This window comes from Carcharhinus amblyrhynchos, chromosome 7 (genome assembly GCF_965287045.1).
Source record: "Carcharhinus amblyrhynchos chromosome 7, sCarAmb.v2.hapA, whole genome shotgun sequence".
NCBI lineage: Eukaryota > Metazoa > Chordata > Chondrichthyes > Carcharhiniformes > Carcharhinidae > Carcharhinus > Carcharhinus amblyrhynchos.
The window spans coordinates 78,075,064-78,082,449 of record NC_137330.1 but is presented as its reverse complement, the minus strand read 5'-3'; the positions used below and the strand labels follow the sequence as shown (position 1 = coordinate 78,082,449).

Here is a 7,386-nt window from a genome sequence, read left to right as displayed (position 1 = left end):
GGCAAATTAAGCCTCGAGTGGTTAGAAACAGTCTAGCCCATATTTTCAGCGTCTAAGTGCATAAGATTGGGTGTGAAAACTTGCCCAAAAAATGGATCAGGAACTCTCCAATTTTTATGTTTAGTGAACATTTAGAATCAATCTCGTAAAATTTCTCTATCATTCATAATCAAGATTTAATTTTTTTTTCACTACAAATGGCAATTACAGGAGAAAGGCAACATTTTTTTTCCTCTAAATAAAACCATTCATCTTGGAAATAAATTACATTTTCTAGCATAAGTCAATTTAAGATGAGAACTTGATACTTGGATTTCAACTGCCTCAATTTCAGAATCATGATGAATTCTCACATCACCAGGGAGGATGTAAGGCTGTGGGGTTCTTTTTGGTTAAAGAAAATCCATTTCTTGAATGGAAATAATTTCATTTGGAGAAAGAAGTCAATTGAATTTAATAGATATTGCTGATGATCCATGATATTTACCAGAGAAATGTTTAAGAGTTCAATCCCAAAACCAGTTTGCTAAATTGGAACATGATCTATATTCTTAATGTAGTTTTACATTCTGACATGCTTTACATGCATGTTCATTCCAGAAATCAACCTCCAAAGCTGTGTATTTCTTCCTCCATTTGAAGTAGTGCATGTAAAAATCTTCATTACCGTCCAGTTTATGCAGGTAATCCGCAAGTTCTTTAGGTGAGTGGAAATCATCCACGTGAATGAGTCACCCAGAACATAATTTTCATAATTTTTTCTAGGTGGCCCCAAGACTACAGGCACAGTGCCAGCATGCAGTGGATTGTCATTTTTTCAGTTATGTAATCCTTGTGTATTGCAATTTCAAAGGCAAGATAGAACTTACAACCGGATATGGTAGGCATAAGTTTGTCACAAGCCAGACGTTTCCCAAAGGCTTGACCATGAGTGCTGATATTAATATATTTGCGGAATTCATTGTAGTACTTCACTCTGGCAAAACTATTGTTCCAGTGACTTACAACCCAACACACGAGATGGTTCTTAGTAGGCAGTTTAAAATCGAATGGCTGTTTAAAAAGGGTAGGAGGGATAACCCGGGTAACTATAGGCCAGTGAGTTTGACGTCAGTGGTAGGCAAGTTGATGGAGAGGATTCTTAGGGATAGGATGTATGAGCACTTAGAGCTTTGCGATCTGATTAAGGATACGCAGCACGGCTTTGTAAAGGGGAAGTCTTGCCTTACGAATCTGGTGGAATTTTTTGAGGTGACAAAAACGGTCGACGAAGGACGAGCCGTTGATGTCGTCTATATGGATTTCAGTAAGGCGTTTGACAAAGTCCCTCATGATAGGTTGGTAGAAAAGAGTAAGGCTCACGGGATACAAGGCCAGGTATCTAGATGGGTTGAGAACTGGCTTGCTAGAGGAGACAAAGAGTAGTAGTGGAGGGGTCCTTTTCTAGCTGGAGGTCTGTCACTAGTGGTGTGCCGCAGGGCTCAGTACTGGGACCTCTTCTCTTCTCTTTGTAGTATAGATAAATGACTTGGAAGAGGGAGTAAGTGGTGTGATCAGCAAATTTGCAGATGACACTAAAATGGCTGGATTGGCGGGCAGTGAGGAGCAGTGTCTGGCAATACAACGGGATATTGGTAGGCTGGTATATTGGGCAGATATATGGCAAATGGAGTTTAATCCGGATAAATGTGAGGTGATGCATTTTGGCCGGAATAATGTAGGGGGGAGTTATATGATAAAGGGTAAGCCCATAAGGAGCATAGAAACACAGCGAGACCTGGGGGTGCATGTGCACAAGTCTTTGAAGGTGGCAGTACAAGTGGAGAAGGTTGTGAAGAAAGCCTATGGTCTGTTAGCCTTTATAGGAAGGGGTATAGAATATAACAGCTGGAGTCTAATGTTGCAGTTGTATAGAACGTTGGTTAGGCCGCATTTAGAGTACTGTGTCCAGTTCTGGTCGCCTTACTACCGGAAGGACGTGGAGACTCTGGAGAGAGTACAGAGGAGGTTTACCAGGATGTTGCCTGGTATGGAAGGACTGGGTTATGAGGAAAGATTGAGCAAACTGGGGCTGTTTTCCCTTGAAAGACGGCGACTGAGGGGGGACCTAATAGAGGTATATAAGATTATGAAGGGTATAGATAGATTAAACAGAGGTAAGCGATTTCCTACGTTAGAGACACACAGTACGAGGGGCCACAGGCTTAAGGTGAGGGGGGAGAGGTATAACACAGATATTAGAGGGAAGTTTTTCACACAGAGGGTAGTGGGGGTATGGAATGCTCTGCCAAGTAAGGTGGTGGAGGCAGGCACGCTGGCGTTGTTTAAGAGTAACTTAGACAGGCACATGAGTGGGTTGGAGATGGGAGGGTATAGGAGATTGTTTTAAATAAGGTTCATTAGCATTGGGACGTCCCTGGTAATGTAAAAGGATGTGGTATGATAATAATGTTTTTCTCTTTTAATTCACAGGTTTTAAGTCAGTCCGCCTTGTTGTCCAACGAGGGGCATACACGCGATGGGTCGTACTTGGGCTGCTCTTGAATGTTCGAGAGTGGCCTAGTGCTTCATGTCGTTAGTATGTGCTTAAACTGGACCAGATGCTGGGCAACACAACAGCTCAGTGACTATCACTGTTTGCAGTGCAGACACATGGATTTGGGCCAGTGTCTGTGGGAGTTTGCGCATTCTCCCCGTGCTTGTGTGGGTTTTCTCCGGGTGCTCCAGTTTCCTCCCACACCCCAAAGAAGTGCTATTAGGCTGAATGGAGGTAATAAATTGTCCCTAAATTAGTTTCCCTCAATGTGGAATGCCATAAAACAATAGATAAGGGTCATGGGTGGAGGGGGGGACTGGTAATGTTAAAATGGGGGCACGGGCTCATTGGGCTGAAGGGCCTGTTTCCCGGGCTGTTTTTGTTCTTTGGAACTTGGTTTAATTTCAGAGACCCATAAGGCACTTCGATGTCTGAATCTGACCGATACGTCACGTTCAGGTTGAAGATTTCATTGAGTCTAGTGTTTTTCACAGAGAGGTTAGGTGATTCCATAGTCAACCAAATCCATTTCTGAAAACTTGGCCGAGGCATTTTGGGCAGATTGGACAAGTCTCCACTTATGTCTGTGTGATGGAAAAGGACAGCGTGGGACTTGCTAGAGAGGCTCCTATCTGCAGTCAAGCGACAGTTACGGATGTTAAACATTGATTCACAAGAAATGAAGTCAAACCTCTGACTCCAAGGCCAAAACCAAATCAGTACAATAGTTTCATTCTCTTCAGCTCCTTTCACATGGGGGGTTTTCACACTGGAGACCGGTGTGGCAGATTCAAATGGAGCATAAATCCAGCTCTTTGATGGTTTGACATACAGCAACAGACAGGCTAAAACACAGCTCAAAATGACAATGGAAATTAACAGGGTGCGGAAAATCCGTAGACTAGATCCTGATGTCATATTGTCTCCTGTGAAGAAGATGAAGAAGATTATTTGGACCCTGGGAGCACAGCTCCTCTTCAATTTAAACTCCATCCCAGCTCAGAACATTTGAACACAGATTCCCTAATGGAATGAGGAAGGTTTGTGTATGAGATATAAGAGAGCAGGTAAAGAGAGTGGAAGAAGAACAACCTGAAAATGAGAGTTAAATGTAGGAAAGAAGTGAACAAACAGAATGAAGAAAACAGACAGTGGAAGGATTTAATCAAATACAGACAACATAGAGTATGATAATACTATTAAAATTCAAGCATACTAAGGAATAGAAGGAAAGAAAGACTTCCTTTTGTAAGATCTTCCATATAGAACCACAGGACAGAATTTAATATGGGCAATGGGGTTCTTGCTGGTCAACTGGACAACAGCAGCTTTCCCTGGTATCAAGGATCCCTGGGGTGGAAATTCTGTGCCCTGAGAGCTCCCAGCTGATCAGAGGCCATCCCCTTGTTTGGCAGGGCCACCATTTAACGTTCAATGAAGCAGGATTAATTATGATCATAGGTTACAGTGATCATATCTTGATTGAATTTCACACTCAGATGGAATGAGGAAGGTGCAGGTCTAAGATTAGTGTTTTAAACTTAAATTAAGGCAACTATAATAGTGTGAAGATAGACCTGGCTGGCGTGAACTAGGATTTTTTGTTGCGGTATAGATGAGTAGAGAGACGGTGGCGGACATTTAAGGAAATACATAAAAGTTTCCTAACACTCAACAAGTATACATTCCAGTCAGAAAGAAGGATTCTAGCAGAAGGATGCACATCCTAAAGTGAGCATGAAATTGAAACAAAAATCATACACTTTCAAGAAGATTAGTGGAAGAGGATAGGACAGAATATGAATAAATAAATGACTGAAAAAGTACTAAAGAGAGAAAGCTGGCTCAAAGTATGAAAACCAATACTAAAAGTTTCTATAGGTATTTAAAAAGAATAAAGGTCACTAAAGAGTGTGTTCTCTAAAGAGTGAGTCTGGGCTGACGCTGCACAACTCTCCCTCACTTTAATCCAAATCAAGCGCTAGTCTCGACTTCACCCTCATCATCAGTGTCCTGTTTAACCCTTGAAGTCCTGTGGCGATGGGCGAGCGATGAAGCGGCAGGTGTAGATACACTGGGAGCTGTAGTCACGGACCTGCACACAGGTGGCTCAGGTTTAATGGTTGTTTTCCACTGACTGAAGCAGCAGTGAAACTCAGCGTCTACCTGAGCGACTGAGCAGTCCTCTTCAGAAACGCACTGCTCACCTCTGTAGAATGAGGAAGGGGCTAGAAAAGGTGCCCTAAACATTGTCTGCTTCACTACACCCTGGCCAGTTTACCGTAGCTGGCAGGAATCCCATCTTGCAGTCGAACAAACAAAATAAAACACAAGGTGACACCACTCATCATTGTCACTTGGAACGTGTGTACGCTTTTGGACAACCCTACAGCAGACAGACCAGAGAGAAGAGCAGCCTTAGTTGCCAGAGAGCTTGCAAGATACAACATTGACATTGCAGCCCTGAGTGAAACTCATCTTGCCAATGTAGGTCAGTCGATTGAGGTGGATACACTTTATCCTGGAGCGGTCATGATGCTGGAGTTGGATTCGCCGTCGGGAGTCACCTTGTTTGGAAACTTGCTAGTCTACCCAAGGGTATGAACGACCGACTTATGACATTACAGCTTCCGCTACAGAACAGAAGAGCCACTCTGATCAGCGCCTATGCCCCCATAATGAACAACCCGGACGAGATGAAAGACAAGTTCTATGAAGAACTAGACGTCCTACTATCAGCAATGAGCAGTACCGACAAGCTGATCTTGCTTGGCGATTTCAATGCAGGAGTATGGTGTGACTCTGCAATCCAGCAGGGAGTCATTGGGAAGCATGGAGTGGGCAAGTGTAACAGTAATGGCCTACTCTTAATGAAGACCTGTGCAGCACATGACCTCCTCATCACCAACACAACCTTCCTACCTGTAACAAGACCTCTTGGACGCACCTCCGCTCTAAGCATTGGCATCTTATCGACTATGTCATTGTCAGAAGAAAAGACAGGCAGGGTGTCAGAGTAACCAAGGCCATGTGTGGTGCTGACTGCTGGACAGGCTCATTGTCTCCAAAATGAGGCTCCACATAGGACCCAAGAGGCAACTATAAGGAAGCAAGGTTATGAAAAGAATCAATGCAGCCAAGCTAAAGAACTCCAGCATAGATTCAGCACTGGCTGAAGACTTAGAAATCAAGCTTGCTGACCTACACCTCACAGGCAGCGCTGAGGATGACTGGGAATGCTTCAGGGATGCTGTCCATACATGTGAACTGAAGATGCTCGGGCCCTCTACCTGCAAGCAGCATGACTGGTTCGATGAGAATGATGAGGAGATACAGGCTGTACTTGTTGAAAAGCACCGTCTTCATCGGCCTGTCAGGATGACCCATCATCAGCTGCCAAGAAAAATGCTTTTACCAGTGCTCACAGGACAGTCCAGAATAAACTGTGTAAAATGCAGAATGCCTGGCAAAGTGCCAAGGCAGATGAAATACAGGGAAATGCTAACAGAAATGAAATGATTCTATGAAGCCCTCAACACTCTCTACGGACCTCAATCTCTCAGGAGTTCCCCCCTCCTGAGTACAGATGGTACAACTCTCATTACAGAGGGGGCTCAGATCCTGAAGAAATTGGGGGGACAATTTGAAGCCATCCTCAACCAACCGTCATCTATTAACGATGAGGCAACAGACAGGATTCCCCAGGTCAATATCAACAGTGCCGTGGATGACCCACCGGTAGTAGCCGAAATCACAAAAGCTGTCAGCCAGCTATCCAGTGGCAAAGCCCCAGAGGCAGATGCCATATCCGCAGAGATCTACAAAGCTGCTGGTCCTGTACTTATTGAGAAGCTCACCGAGTTGTTCCAGTCCTTTTGAAAGCAAAGATCCATTCCTCAGGAACTTAAAAATGTTTCCATCGTACACCTCTACAAGAGAAAGGGCAATCAGCAAGTATGCGACAACCACTGAGGAATCTCGCTGCTCTCCATCACAGGAAAAACCCTCGTAAGAGTCCTGCTAAATTGTCTCGTCACTCACCTGGAGCTGGGCCTGCTTCCAGAGTCACAGTGTGGCTTCTGCAAAGGTCGCAGTACTATTGACATAATTTTTGCTGCGCACCAACTTCAGGAGAAGTGTCAGGAGCAGAATCACGAGCTCTACACAACCTTTGTTGACCTTGCGATAGCCTCGACACTGTAAGCAACAAGTTCGGCTGCCCCTCCAAACTCATTCAGATGGTACGCCAGTTCCATGATGGCATGATGGCCAGAGTATTGGGTGGCAGAGAATCCTCTGAGGCATTCCCAGTCACCAATGATGTCAAACAGGGCTGTGTGCTCGCACCCACACTGTTCAGCATGATGTTTACTGCCGTGCTGAATGATGTCTTCCAGGACAGTGTTGCTGGAATCTGCCTCAAGTACAGAGCGGATGGGAAGCTCTTCAACCTGAGGAGACTTCAAGCCATTACCAAAGTGAAGGAGACTGTTCTGAGGGACTTCCTCTTTGCCGATGACTACGCCCTGTATACTCATGCACCGTACACAGAACCCATAATCACAAACAAAGGGCAGAAACTATAGGCAATGGACCAGTTTACTTATCTTGGCAGCACCCTCTCCCTAGCAGTGACTATTGATACAGAAGTTAATTGCCAAAAAGCAAAGACACGTTCTACTTTTGGTAGACTGCGCTCCACTGTATGGGAACATCAAGGAATCAGCCCAGCAACAAAACTGAAGGTCTACAGCACCATGGTACTCACTACCCTCCTGTATGCCTGTGAAACGTGGACTGTGTATCGAAGGCATGCAAGACAGCTCAATCATTTCCACATGACTTGTCTT

The 7,386-nt window shown here is 44.5% G+C and overlaps 1 pseudogene; it reads right to left on the bottom strand.

The window, feature by feature from the left end:
- Positions 1-506: 506 nt before the first annotated feature.
- Positions 507-3,454, bottom strand: LOC145345508 (4-galactosyl-N-acetylglucosaminide 3-alpha-L-fucosyltransferase 9-like; annotated as a pseudogene).
- Between the last annotated feature and the right edge of the window lie 3,932 nt (positions 3,455-7,386).